This window comes from Procambarus clarkii, chromosome 8, assembly GCF_040958095.1.
Source record: "Procambarus clarkii isolate CNS0578487 chromosome 8, FALCON_Pclarkii_2.0, whole genome shotgun sequence".
NCBI classification, from domain to species: Eukaryota; Metazoa; Arthropoda; class Malacostraca; order Decapoda; family Cambaridae; genus Procambarus; species Procambarus clarkii.
Genome location: NC_091157.1, coordinates 29,931,099 through 29,946,476, shown reverse-complemented (window position 1 = coordinate 29,946,476; position 15,378 = coordinate 29,931,099).

Below are 15,378 nucleotides of genomic sequence, written 5' to 3'. Positions count from 1 at the left end.
AGTAATTATAATTTCATTGTTTATATACTTGTGTTTTGTGTGTCTTCCCATCACCTTACCACAGACGAAAGGACCAACTTTTCTCTTTTTTTTTGATTATGTGACAAGGCCCTGCCCCTAGCTTTTGAAACAGCCGAACACCAACGCTTTACCGTCACAATATATATATATATATATATATATATATATATATATATATATATATATATATATATATATATATATATATATATATATATATATATATATATATATATATACATATATATATATATATATATATATATATATATATATATATATATATATATATATATATATATATAATTACTGCTGACACATGTAGCGTTATTGGGAACACTAAGGAGATCTTGCACTCCTTAAATCACATGGGTGAGTGATTTATCGATCACGCATGCCGATAAACACTCTCGAGAGTTACGTTACTCGACAGAGCGATGGCGGTCTCTCCAGACAGCCTCATCACTCACCAAATTCTACCAAAATTACGTTAATACTGCAACCACAATACCTATATATATAAATCACACTTGTCACGGCCCTGGGAACAATACTAGAAATTTAGACCACACTGTGGTACACTCCACAATAATCCTTGCCAGGAATCACTGGTGTTACACACATACCTGAGCGCTCAGTGTTGGAATTCCACACCTGCAAGACTACACATGGAAATGATATCACTCTGTCCCACGGACGATCAAAAATGATTTAATTACCACAATGGAATAATATAATTATTACATGGACATCCTCACAGTCCTTGGCTAATCTATGTATACTCTGTTCCCGTGTGTACCCACACACACACACACACACACACACACACTGTACGTCTGTGTACACAAGACGTAAGTCACTCTGGACTGACAAGATGACAATAAATGGTGATTATCTCCTCGTCCACACTTCACTTCACCTCACAGGTGCTACGTGACAATGTGACGGAACACTTGACCTTGAATTCAAGCTTTTAGAGACTAACTGATCACCAGAAATACACACATAGGTACTTACTCATTCATACTGCCAGCTTACACACCATTCCCATACATCAGGCACCCCGCTACGGGTGGCTGGCTCGCTCACGGCAGTAGTAGGTGGCGTAACCGGCGGTAGTACCTCACGTGGTATTTTACGTACAATTGGCGTGCACTCGAACCCCTCCCACTCACAACACGGCTCGGTTCGCACCCTCGACCCACCGGCGAAGTGAAGCGTTCGTACCCAGGTGACACGCATAATGATTGCGTCTCACACAAACATGGGAAATCTGCCTGACACGAATTTTCCCGTTCCCATTGACTGCTACAGAGCACTAGCAAGTCTAATCATCACTGATATGGGATCTACGAGTCTGTTACTGCTCGTATGCACATTACCCCACGATCCCAGATCACAAGATCTTCTCTACCCACTCACTGTTCACAATGTCTTTTCCCCCCTTCAAGCGACGACTTCGGCCGGATTCTGTGACGACCCAGTCGTAGATGAAGCAGGAGGTGAAGCAGTTGAGTAGTCCAGCCACCACGACGCCCTATACTCAATTTGGCCGAATTGAGTACAGAGAAGCGTCTTGACAAAGTGGCAGCTGGGTTCAGAATGACGCTTACACCGACGATTCCCGCGTCCTCCTCGAAATAACCAATGAGAGGAAGGCATACAGCGGCCTACCCCTCTCAACCAATCAGCGACAGTGTAGCAAGTCCCCTAGGGCAGCTCCAAGATGGCCGACCAACATGGCGGCTCAACATGTTTACTAAGATGGCGGCTGTTTCCATGACGACGACTCAAGTGGCCAGCGAGCGTGGGAGACCCACAGCTCACCCACGCCTGCGACCTAGCTGTTCCCGCGCAAAGTGGAGTCTCACTCCAAGCCATACAATGAGATGATGTTATCGGCTCTAGCACTGTCCACAGACATGCTACTCCGGCCAGGGTAACATTTCTGGACTGCTGATGACTGGAGCTCTCACATGAGCCCAAACACTAGATGTTTCGGTTGCTGGTTACCAAACTTAAGTCCGCCCACTTACCAAGTGCACTTAACAAGTGTACTGGCTCCCACAGGCATAAGAGCACTATTGTAAGTGAGCTGGTGAACCATCTCCTCCCACTTGTGTAATTAACTGCAGTTAAAATAATTCAACCAATTTGGATCATTCAGTGCAGCAGAGGTTAATTGTTAAACTTAAGCCTTGCAAGTAACTTAGATACGAGGCGTAAGGATACAATCCTCTGGTCTGGGGAAGACCAGACGAGCAGGGACAGTGTGGGATCAGGAGCGACTCGGGCAGGTGGTCTCCATCATTGGCCCCAAGACAGCACAAACATCTAGCTGGTCGCTCAAGGTAAAGTTTGCTCAGAGTTTTTGGATAGGGAATAGGTCAACTCATTGCCGATATGGTTAAGTAGGGAGTGTTCAAGTAAAGGGAGTGCTTCAATTTCTTAGATTTTGTTTTAGTTTATTGAATAAATTAATTAGTTAGTAATTGACATTTTTATTTCATTTCATGTTTTCCATTCTCCTGTCCTTGTCACGTGGTCCCCACGAGGCCGAGTTTTCATTGGGCTGCAAAGCCTAATACAAAGATTAAGAGATCGGTTATTCCCTTTGATTTTAATATTTCCAAAACTTAACATAAGATCCAAGTTATATGTTACTAGTGGGGATCAAGCCCCAAAATTCTTGTTTGGCATGATCGATCCAGACCTCGGTCATTGCTCAGTATTACTGGTCTGGTGGTGGCGGCGAAAAGGCGACCCTAGTGTTTGCTAGAAGCCTATGTCACGTCATACGGATTGTAGAATCTTAAGTCGGTCAATCGTCTTAAGACCACGTGGCGTGGAGAAGGCTCTAGTAAAAGTTTGGAGTCCCTTGGTATGGAGATCTAAAGTAGAATACGGGTAAAGAGAGAGGTAGAGAGAGAACAGAGATACGAAGTACAGAAGAATACATACAAGGAAAGAAGGAATATACCCCCTCCCCTGTGTTACACTCCTGCTGCTGTCTTTGGGAGTGGTGCCAGATAACTTTTCCTTTTCCTTATGTTTCGTTTTTCTCTACCCCCCCAGCCCTCTTCTCCTTTTTCATTGTCATTTCCCGCCAACCTCTAGCCTGTTTTTATTATTCTTTTGGCCTTCTTCTGTTTTGACACCCGGGTGTTTGAGGAGGCATACTGTCGCACCCGTAGAACTGTGGTACCCAACATCCTGAGCGAAGAGGCGCTTTTATTGTCAGTCCTCCTTTCGTCACTGAACCCGATCTCTACGGACTGATGGTTCTTAAAGTGGCAATTGTGGGGCGTATACTCATGACACACCCCTAGCGGGCCCCGTCAAGACCGGCAACATTTCTCTTGTTGGGCGTCGTATCCTTTAATTGTGGCTCCGTGGTAGGTGTGGGGGCACATTTGTGAATGAAAGTCTTTCCTCTCATATTTATGTCAAATTCTATTCCTCTTGCAACTTCTCGGGCTCGTGGGGTGGGCGACCAAGCCCCCTAGTCGGACTGCGTTGGAAGACCAGGCTCTGTAGCCCCTCTGCAGTGGGCCCCGACCTTGCTGTAACGCCGGGAGAGTGAACCCATGATTCACCATGGGAACGTCCTGGTAAGATCAGTCTGTAACCTCAGATTCAGCTAGAGTTAATTGTAATATCATCTGGCTGTCCCCTAGTCAGCTTTCTCCCGTTTATGAATAATCCTGTTATAAGTTGATAAACAACTTAATGGTGCAGCTTGATTGCTTTTTTGTACATCATGGGAAGCTGACGCCCTAATGTGCTGACCAACCATTTAGGTGTGCAAAATACACTTTTCCCGAGTTGGCTGAATCAGCTGGGAACAGGTCCACACCAGACTTTCCCACAACAGTGTAAAACGCCCCCCCCCCTTCTGATTCAGTTGTATATATACCCCTGTATGATAGGAGTCAGAGAGACAGTGCTGGAGTGTTGGAGAGTGTGAGGCTGCAGGTGATCAGACAAGCCTCAGGAGACAGAGTGAATCCACCCGACTGAGAGGCAGAGAGTGGTCTTACTTAAGGTAATGGGTATGATCTTTGATACGTTTTCCATGTCTGGATCCCGTAACAATTGCCAGTATTGCCAGTGTTAAAGTAGGATTTTATAATATAATAAATAAATATAAATATGTTTATTCAGGCAAGGTACATACATACAAGTGATGTTACATTAATGGATTGATATATAGATAGAGCTAGTACATACAATGCCTAAAGCCACTATTACGCAATGCGTTTCGGTCAAGAAAAACATTAATATCTAGAACTTAATACTAATTGAGCATAAAGAATAAAAAGTTATGAGAACAAATACAAATAAAGATAAAAAAAAAAAGGGGGAACATGACTGAAAAAGCAGCACAAATACAATAGGTTGACAAACAGTGTTGATTAAAAAAAAATAACAGACATGGGTTGACAATAGAGGAGTGAGGTAGGTTACAGGGAATTTATTAGGTAGTGTTTAGTTTTTATCTTAAACTGGTTATCTTGAGGTTATCTTGAGATGATTTCGGGGCTTAAGTGTCCCCGCAGCCCGGTCCTTGACCAGGCCTCCACCCCCAGGAAGCAGCCCGTGACAGCTGACTAACACCCAGGTACCTATTTACTGCTAGGTAACAGGGGCATAGGGTGAAAGAAACTCTGCCCATTGTTTCTCGCCGGCGCCCGGGATCGAACCCGGGACCACAGGATCACAGTCCAGCGTGCTGTCCGCTCGGCCGACCGGCTCCATGGTTGAGAGAGGTACAGTCTTTAACATGGTTGGGAAGGTCATTCCACATTCTGGGTCCCTTGATTTGTAGAGCATTTCTAGTTTGATTAAGTCGTACTCTAGGAATATCAAAACTGTATTTATTTCTGGTGTGGTGCTCATGGGTTCTGTTACAACCTTCAATGAAGCATTTGAGGTCAGGATTGGCATTACAGTTCAGCGTTTTATATATGTATAATACACAAGAGAGAATGTGCAGTGACTTAATATCTAACATATTCAGAGATTTGAGTAAGGGTACCGAGTGATGTCTTATGCCAGAGTTGGATATTGTCCTAATAGCAGCTTTGTGTTGGGTAATTAGAGGACGTAAATGATTTTGGGTAGTAGAACCCCAAGCACAAATACCATAGTTGAGGTATGGATAGATGAGGGAGTAATAGAGAGTAACCAGGGCAGGGCGGGGTACATAATATCTGATCTTAGAAAGAATGCCAACAGTTTTTTAAACTTTTTTTGATATATTTAGAATGTGTCCCTGGAAATTCAGCTTGTGGTCGATGAGAACGCCAAGGAATTTGCCATCTAATTTGTTACAAATTTGGGTATTGTTTATTTTGAGATTTATCTGATTAGAGGATTTATTGCCAAACAGGATATAAAACGTTTTGTCAATGTTAAGGGTGAGTTTGTTGGCAGTTAGCCAAAGATGGACTTTCTCTAGCTCAGTATTTACTGTGGCATTTAGAGCAAGGGGGTCAGGACTGGAATAAATGAAGGTTGTGTCGTCAGCAAATAGAATTGGTTTGAGGTGTTGGGAGGCATTTGGAAGGTCATTAATGTAGATGAGAAAGAGGAGAGGGCCAAGTATGCTGCCCTGAGGAACACCAATGTTGATGGGTAGGGTGGGAGAAATTGTATTATTCACCGAAACATACTGGAGCCTGTCAGTAAGATAAGATTTGAGGTAATGCAGGGAGTGTCCTCTGACTCCATAATGGTGTAATTTAAGAAGAAGGTTTTGATGGTTGACAGTGTCAAAAGCCTTACGCAGGTCCACAAATAACCCAACAGGAAACTCCTTTTTATCAAGAGCTGCGTGAATTAAGTTAATCATACTAATAAGTGCATCGTTAGTGCTTTTTTTGGGTCTGAAGCCATATTGACAAGAGCTAAGTATATTGTGTTTGGCTAGAAAAGAGTAAAGCTGCTTGTAGATTAGTTTTTCGAATATTTTTGACAAGTTAGGCAGGATTGATATAGATCTGTAGTTGTTAACATCTGTGAGATCACCACATTTGTGGACAGGGGTTACTCTTGCTTTTTTTAGAATGTCTGGAAAGGTTTGGAGTTCAAGTGACTTGTTGAAGAGCAATGCAATAGCAGGGGCTAAAGAACTGGAGGCTTTTTTGTAAATTAAAGTTGGTATCTCCTCGAGGGCACTAGACTTAGTTTTAAGGGAAAGGATTATCTCATTGACATCAGTGGAACTAGTAGGCTTTAGGTACAGAGACTGTGGATAGTTACCTGTAAGATAGTCCTTAACATCAGTACAGGAAGATGGAATATCATTTGCAAGGGATGACCCAATGGAAGAGAAGAACCTATTGAACTCAATAGCAGAATCAGAGGCTGAAAGCTGACCAACGTTATTGGAAAGGAGTGTTGGTTTGTTATTTAAAATCTTCTTTGATCCCAATATTTGTGAAATTGTGCTCCAAGTTTTTTTAATGTTGCTCTTTATTTGGGTAAATTTATCTTCATAGTATTTAGTTTTGGCTCGTCTAATTATTTTAGATAACAATAACGAGTAATTCTTTGAGAATTCTTTGGAGACTGTTCCTAGCCTATACTTCTTCTCAAGGTCGTGTTTTTTGTTAATGGATTTAAGTATTCCCTTTGTAAGCCAAGGATTGTTAAGCCTTTTGCTTGTGACTTGTTTTGTAAGCATAGGACAGTGGGTGTTATAAAGACTAAGAGTTGTTTGTAGAAAAGATTGCACTGCTAGGTTGATGTCCCCTATGTTACCTAACTCGGACTCCCAGTTGACATTATCAGCAGCAGTTATAAAATTGTTTATAGCAGTTTCATTGTGCAGCCTAAAGCTTAACTCCCTTGTCTCTAGAGGTGGTTTGCTAATGTTAGTTAAGAGAAATGTGGGGTAATGGTCTGTAGTGCTATCGGTGATTATACCTGAAGTAAGCGGAGAGGTTATGTTGGTCCAGATGTGATCTAGAGTCGTAGCAGTACTATCAGTGATTCTAGTTGGTCTAGTGATTAAGGGTGTGAGGAAGCAGGAATTCATACAGTTGAGGAAGCTAACAGCAGTAGGGTGTTCAGGCTCGCAGAGGTCAATATTAAAGTCTCCTGCGATAATTAGATGGTTTTTGTTCAATCTGTTATCTAGTATTAGATTTCTAAGGTTTGAGTTGAATTCAGACACATCAGTGTTAGGAATTCCATAGACTGCACCCACAGACAGGATAGACTCAGCACCCTTGACTCTGAAACTGGCGAAGATATACTCCCCACAGCAGTCTCTAGTTCTAATTATTTTTAAGCATGTTAGTTCTTGGTGGTAGTAAAGAGCAGTACCACCACCTCTCTGCATTTGACGACAGTTGTAAATTGCCGAGTAGTTAGGCATGTTAAAGAGTTGAGTAGTATCCTCTTTCAACCACGTTTCAGTAAGTATAATAAAAGAGAATTTGTTGTCAATAGTTTCAATCAAGGCACTAACATCATTTGAAGTGTTTACCTAGGGATCTAACGTTCAAGTTGATTACAGAGATATTGTGATTATCTGTTAATACATTGTTTACATCATGTGCTGTAAAATATCTGCAATTTTGATCATTGAAGTGATGATTGTCATAGATAGTGGATAAGTGGTTTAGTTCTGGGTATATACTTGTCTGCATAAAACTCTGTTTGCAGGAAAACAAGGCAAGAATGGCAAATTACAAAATAGAAAACAAAGAAAAAAGTAGATTAAAAATTCTAAAGTAAAATAAACTTAATGGTAATTTTAAGTAAAAAGAAAAAAAAACTTAATGGGAACTAGGAATGTAAAAAATTAACTAGAATAATTAATAACAATAGATGACCAAAAAAGTAAAAAAAAAAAAAAAAAAAAAAAAAAAAAAAAAAAAAAAATTATGAAATCTATAAGATGAAAAGCTTGCTTACTATACTATTATAAGTACACTATAGTTGAATACTAAAGTTACACTAAAACAAACTGAGGTAGTTTAAATAGAGATACACTCAGGAACACTGGATAATGAAGTTAATACTAGAGGACACAGGCAAAGCCAGTGTACTATGGAACATGGGAGTAAAAAGAAAAAAAGACAATAATAAAGATGACAATATTATTCTTTTTTTTTAACTAAAGTTAAAACCTTTTGAAGGGAAAGGCAGAGCTAAAGTACACAAAGGTAGTTAAATGAGATTATAATTTGAATTCAGGCTATACAGCAGATATCCCACAGTCATTGAGGAAAGAATTAAGGTGAGCTTCTGTGGTTATTGAATAGGGGTTTCCAGTGTCAGTCCTCCTAGCTATAATTTTACCATCTCGCACAAAACAGTGTTTAATTGTAGGGGAATTTTTGCAGAAGCCACGCAGTTTAAAAAAGAGATTTTGCCTGCACCTGGTCAGACATTCATTCACATAAACAGTGGATTTACTAGCAACTGCAGATGAGATAAGATCAGTCTTGCGAGAGCAGCTATCTAATTTTATACGAATTCGCCTGTTATTAGTACCAGATGATTTGGTACCCACTTTATAAGCTGCTTTGATGTCATTTTTTTGGATCGAATAACTTAACTTATCCTGCAATACTTTGATCACGATGGCAGCACAGTCTTCACCATCAGTTTCTTGGGGAAAATCACGTGAAGAGATAATTACAGACTCAAGTAGTTTATGTTGGTCTGTCTCGTCTTGGGTAACAGTGTGTTGTTGTTGTAGGCTGTTCAGATGGTTCTCAAACTGTTGCAATATTTCTTCCTGTTTTTTAGTGGTTGCATCTGGATTAAAGTTAGTAACTGTGTTCTTGAGAAGGTTTAATTCTTGTTCGAGGTTGACGACTTTGGTAGATAGATCTTGATTGTTCTTGTGTAAGTCTACAACTTCATTCTGCAAAGATAATAATGAGCCTTGCAGGTTCATTATTAAGGCCGACTGCTCTTTGATTACTGTCATTTGATCTTCATGTACTTGAGTTAATAACTTGAGACAAGGGTTATCAACAAAGCGCTTGAAGTCAGAACAAGGGGCAGCAGCTCGTTTAAGTTGGTCCATATGGCTACCTAACAGTTGCATGGCCCGTGTCAGAGACGGCGCTGCGCCCAGCTGAGATTGTTTGTTATTGTTGACGGGGGGAGAGTCGGTACCCCCCACGGCGGCCACCGAGGGGGAGATAGCTGAACTAATCATGTTGTTAGCCTGGCTAGTAGGGTTATTCTTGTTAGGTGTGCTATCTTTCTTAAGGGTCTTACCGGTCTTACTTTGCATGATAGCAATAAGTGGTGAATTACAAAATTTGTTCTCAATAAATTCATGTCAAAAATTACAAAATTTGTTCTCAATAAATTCATGTCAAACTTCCCATCTATATCAATTGTTGAATCCCCTTAGCTTCTGGATATAATCTGCTAACAACCGTCCCATAATTAATGACAGTTATAGAAAGTACTCTTCAAGTCGAGCAATGTTTCTTGCCTCGTTGCTTGATATAGTAAATGGATAAGGCAGATGGTGGCAGCGATATTAATCCTGTGTAGCATTTCCTTGTTGGATACCTTTGGTTCCGGTGTAAATCATTAGTGGTACTAGTAATATATGGTGTACAAATTTAGCAGGGTTACATTATTAATGTTTCCATTTTTAGTTTATATTTATAGACGTGTTACATTGCTCCTCCTTTGACATTCCTCCTCCTTCCTCCTCCTTTGACCCTCCTGACTACTCCCCTCCCTCCTCTGTGGTTGGGTCGAGTCACAAGCCCCAAGTGGTGACCACCTCGTCCCCTGGCACGGCTCAGTCTCTCAGTGTGAGTATTGCGCCTTTTAACCACTCTCTCTGGGGGTTCTCAACGCCGTCCACGCCACGGCCGAACTCACACAATCACTTCCCGTACTAATGCGTACCAAGCCTTGTTTGGTCCCGCTTCGTGAGCCAAATACTTTGATCTCCTCCCTCTGGATTCTACACCTGATGATTTCTCCCTCCATAGGCACCTTCTTGATTCAGCGGATGCCTCTGTTACTTTCAACCCCACCCGTCTCGGTACATGCGTTGTTGCTGCTCCTTCTCAGGATGCAGCCACCCGCTTGGGCCCCTTATCCTGCCTTGGTGAGACCCCCTGTTCGGGTCTCCAAGAACACTCAGTTCAATGCCAGTGTTGGCACTGTTCTCCTCCCACCCCATGTTGCGACCGGTGTTAGGAATCTTCAGGACTGCCACGAAGATATTCGGCATATTCTCGAAGGCCAGGGCCATTTTGTCTTCCAGGTTGACACGTTTACACGTCCTCCTTGTGGTCGTCGCCATCAGCCTCTTCGGGTTGTGAAGATTACCTTTGATGGTAGGACCCTTCCGCCCTCTGTCATTCTTGCTGGTACCAGGTGCTCCGTCCAGGAGTACATTCCTTCTCCTCGGCTCTATAATAAGTGCTGGAGGTTTAGGCATGGTGCCCTCCGCTGCTCTGGGACTGTCTCTCTCTGTCCTTTGTGTGGGGGCGAAGGTCACTCTAGGTCAGAGTGCTCTTCTCCCCAGGCTCGTTGCCTCAACTGCGATGAGGCCCATCCTGCCTTCTCCCGTGCCTGTATCCATTACAAGCTTGAGGCAGCCGTCCTCAACTTGAAGCACCGGGGGCGTTTATCTTTTCCTGAGGTGAGGCGCCAGGTTTGCCGGCTCCCGCCTTATGCTAACGTCTCTTATGCTCGCATGTTGCACTTTTCCTCTCCTCGTCCTTCCCACCTTCCTCAGACTTATAACCGTTTCCCGGCCTTGGACCCTGATATGCCCACTGCCCCCTCCTCTGTTCCTTCGAGTTCTGTCCCGAAGGGTTCCCGGTCCTGGTCCTCTGTCTGGGGTTCCCCTTCTTTCTACCCGGTCTGTCATGTCTCCTGTGTCTTCTTCCTTGTCTCCCTCCGATCCTCCTTCCCATCCTTCTCCTCCGTCTCTTGACTCTCCCCACCGCCTGTCAGTGCAGGCTGATGTCCATCGCTCTCCTAACGGCCGTCGTGTGTGCTCTCGTTCAGCTTCTGTTGAGACGCTGGAATCCGTTGCCCAGTACATAGTTGCTGGGACACCTGTCTCTTTAAGTCAGAAGCGTAAGCCTGGCTCCTCGCTTAAACATAACTTCTTTCCTTCCTCCTACCCGGCGGGTAAGATGGCTTCGCTTTCTTCCTCGGCCCCTACTACTGACTCTATCGCTCCTTCCCCTCCCATTTCGGTGGTTGAGCCCCCTGTTCCTGCTATGGAGGTTTCTTTGGCCCCCGCTTCCCTCTCGGTTGTTGCCCTTGCTGAGGTGCGCTCCCCTCTTTCTACTCCCCCTCTTCCTACTGCTGTCCCTGACTTCTCCTCCTCTTCCTCCTCCTCCTTCGGACCCCGCCTGTCCACCTCTGGTCTGTTCTCCCGCTTCCTTCCCTCCGTCTTTGCTCAGTTTACCCATACCCCCTAACCCTGACTTTGCTGACCCTGATCCCGACCCTGATTTATTAATTTATTTATATACATATATATATATATATATATATATATATATATATATATATATATATATATATATATATATATATATATATATATATATATATATATATATATATATATATATATATATATATATATATATATATACAAGAAGGTACATTGGGATTGTGAGGATAGCATAGTAATTACATTCTTGTAAAGCCACTAGTACGTGCAGCGTTTCGGGCAGGTCCTTAATCTAAGAAAGCTATAAATAGGTAAATACTTGCAAAATTTATAAAAATGATAAGTTACATAGCATGAAAAAAATAAAAGATGAGAGAAAAATTGTAGGTATATTAAAGCCCATAGGTAGCTCAGAATGATTGCAATGACAGCTTGAATGGTAGTATAACAAAACTTAGCAGGCACAATACAGCATATGGCTAGCACATAACAGAAGACAGCAATGAACACAATGATAAAGTTGTTTGGATTAAGTACATAAAGATTGGAAGATAGGGTAACACTAGATACAGAGCAAGTTTAAAGCTCAGTGTAGGAAACTACGAAGATGAAATTAGGTACTTTTTGTTTTTGATTTTAAATGAGGCAAAAGTTTGACAGCTTTTCAATTCACTAGGGACTGAGTTCCATAGACTAGGTCCCTTAATTTGCATAGAGTGTTTACACAGATTAAGTTTAACCCTGGGGATATCAAAGATATATATATTTCTGGTGTGGTGATAATGGGTCCTATTACATCTGTCCAGGGAGAGTTTCAGAGCATGGTTTGCATTTAAGAACAGGGTTTTGTAAATGTAGTTGACACAAGAGAATGTGTGGAGGGAGTTAATATTTAGCAAGTTAAGGAATTTAAACAAGGAAGCTGAGTGTTGTCTGAAAGCAGAGTTTGTTATTATTCTGATAGCAGATTTTTGCTGGGTGATGATGGACTTAAGGTGGTTTGCAGTGGTAGACCCCCATGCACAGATACCATAATTAAGATAGGGATAGATTAGTGCATAATAATATAGTGAGAGGAGAGCAGAGTTAGGAACATAATATCTTATTTTGGAGAGTATGCCAACTGTTTTAGAGACTTTCTAAGTTATGTGTTGAATGTGGGTGCTGAAGTTGAGTCTCTTGTCTAGGAATAGGCCAAGAAACTTTCCATCATTTTTATTACTGATGTTAATGTTGTCTATCTGTAGCTGAATAGCATTCGATGATTTGCTTCCAAATAAGATGTTGTAGATCTTTTCTATGTTTAGTGTTAGTTTGTTAGTTGACATCCATAAGTGGACTTTTTTTATTCATTATTCACAACATTATTTAGTGTATGTGGGTTGGGCTCTGAATAGATGAGGGTAGTATCATCAGCAAACAATATAGGTTTATGAATATTAGTGACATTAGGCAGATAATTGATATATATATATATATAAGAAATAGAAGTGGTCCTAAGATGCTGCCCTGTGGCACTCCAACGGTAATTGGTAGATCGGAAGAAGTTGTATTATTGATGGTTACACATTGGTGTCTGTCACTAAGATAGGATCGGATGTAGTCAAGGGCAAGGCCTCGGATTCCATAATGCTGGAGTTTAAGTAAGAGGTAGTTGTGATTAACAGTATCAAAGGCTTTTCTTAGGTTAATGAAGAGTCCAATCGGAAACTCATTTTTGTCAAGGGCTGAGTAGATTACGTGAAGGGATTACGTATAGAGTTTTATTTGGTTATGTGATTGCTGTTTAGTTCCTAGGATACTAGAGATGGTTTTTCATGTGCTTTTCATGTTGCCTTTTGCTTCATTGAATCTATTCACATAATATGAAAGTTTTGCCTTTCTTATGATACTGGTAAGCATTGATGAGTACCTTGAGGGAATTAAGTTTTAGGCTGCACAATGAAACTGCTATAGACAATTTTATAACTGCTGCTGATAATGTCAACAGGGAGTCCGAGTTAGGTAACATAGGGGTCATCAACCTAGCAGTGCAATCTTTTCTTCAAAAAACTCTTAGCCTTTATAACACCCACTGTCCTATGCTTACAAAACAAGTCACAACCAAAAGGCTTAACAATCCCTGGCTTACAAAGGGAATACTTAAATCCATTAATAAAAAACATGACCTTGAGAAGAAGTTTAGGTTAGGAATTGTCTCCAAAGAATTCTCAAAGAATTACTCGTTATTGCTATCTAAGATAATTAGACGAGCCAAAACTAAATACTACGAAGATAAATTTACCCAAATAAAGAGCAACATTAAAAAAACTTGGAGCACAATTTCACAAATATTGGGATCAAAGAAGACTTTAAATAACAACATAAATAATAACTCCCTACAACAGTAACACACTGCAACCCAAGACGAATCAGACCAACTTAAGCTCCTTGATTCTGTCATCATCTCATCACATGATTTTCCCCATGAAACTGACAGAGAAGACTGTACTGCCATCGTGATCCAGGAATTGCGTACTAAGTTGAATTATTCAATCGAAGCAAGAGATATTAAGTCAGCTTGTAGAGTGGTGTGGTGTTTGTGTGTAGCTGAGGAAGTCTTGGTTGTAGGGTTGATGTAAAGTCATGACTTGGTTACTGACTTTAATACTTAATATGATTACATGACTAGTAGCTACCAAGCTTGGCGGGCGTCCTGTACGCTCTATTGTTTACCTTCTCTCTCTCTCTGGCGTCTCAGCCGCCACACATAGAAAACGGATGGTACCATTTTCTGTGAACATGACATCCCTCCTTTTCTTTAAAAAGAATGAATACAGGATGTCTACCATGCTTGTAGCACAAAGCAAAGTTATTGACACAAAGTAAGTTATTACCATATCAAGAGATACTGCATACATTTAACATTAATTAAGCACACAAAGAATTTAAACAACTTAATCTTTTCCACAAAGGATTTCAATGTTAAAAATACATATGCAATGTTAAACAAACATGAAAGAAACTGTAATACAAAATTACAAAATATTGAATGAGATATCTGCATTATTCAAACAATATTAAATTTAGTTTAGCACAATAAGTAAATACTTTTCATTACATAGGAACACAATTAATCATCAAATCGTGTAGGGCGTTTAACATGACGTTTAGGACGAGAGTCCCCAAATACAATAATATCCCTTGATGAATTGTTTATTGAGTTATAACTCATTTTTTTCTTTTTCTTTTGCACGACTTTGCACTTCATCATTTTCTACACTAGTTGGAATCACTTTGAAATAAGCCATATTACGTGTTATACTATGATCTCTATTACTAGCTGTTACCATAGTTCCTTTTACACTAATCACTTTATATGGTTTTGTATCATACGGCATATCTAACTTTCCCTCTTTTTTCTTTTGAACGAGAACAGTGTCACCAACCTTTATGAACTGTTCCTTTGCACGTTGATCATGAGCAATTTTCATTTTGCCCTTGGCTAGTGCATCCTTCTGAGCGAGACGTTTATCCGTTACCTCGGCTGGCATGACGGGTAATGCGATTCTCATAGGACGTCCAAATAAAAGTTCACCAGGTGACTTGCCCAGTGTTCCATGCGGTGTTGCACGGTAGTTCCTGAGAAAAGCATACATAGCTTGTTTCCAGGATCGTCCTTCGGCATGAGCACAGCGTACCGCTTTCATGAGAGGTTGCATGAATCTCTCAACTTCTCCATTTGCTTGAGGATGTAGTGGCATCACACGGCGGTGTTTGAATCCAATATGCTCAGAAAAGTTGACGAAGTCTTGTCCATTGAATGGCGGTCCATTGTCTGTCTTGACAACTTCAGGAATGCCAAAGTTTGACAAGATCTTGTCGAGTTTCGGGATGACAGCCTTTGCAGATGTGGAAGTGATGATTTCTACTTCTGGATAACGTGAGTGATCATCAATGACTAC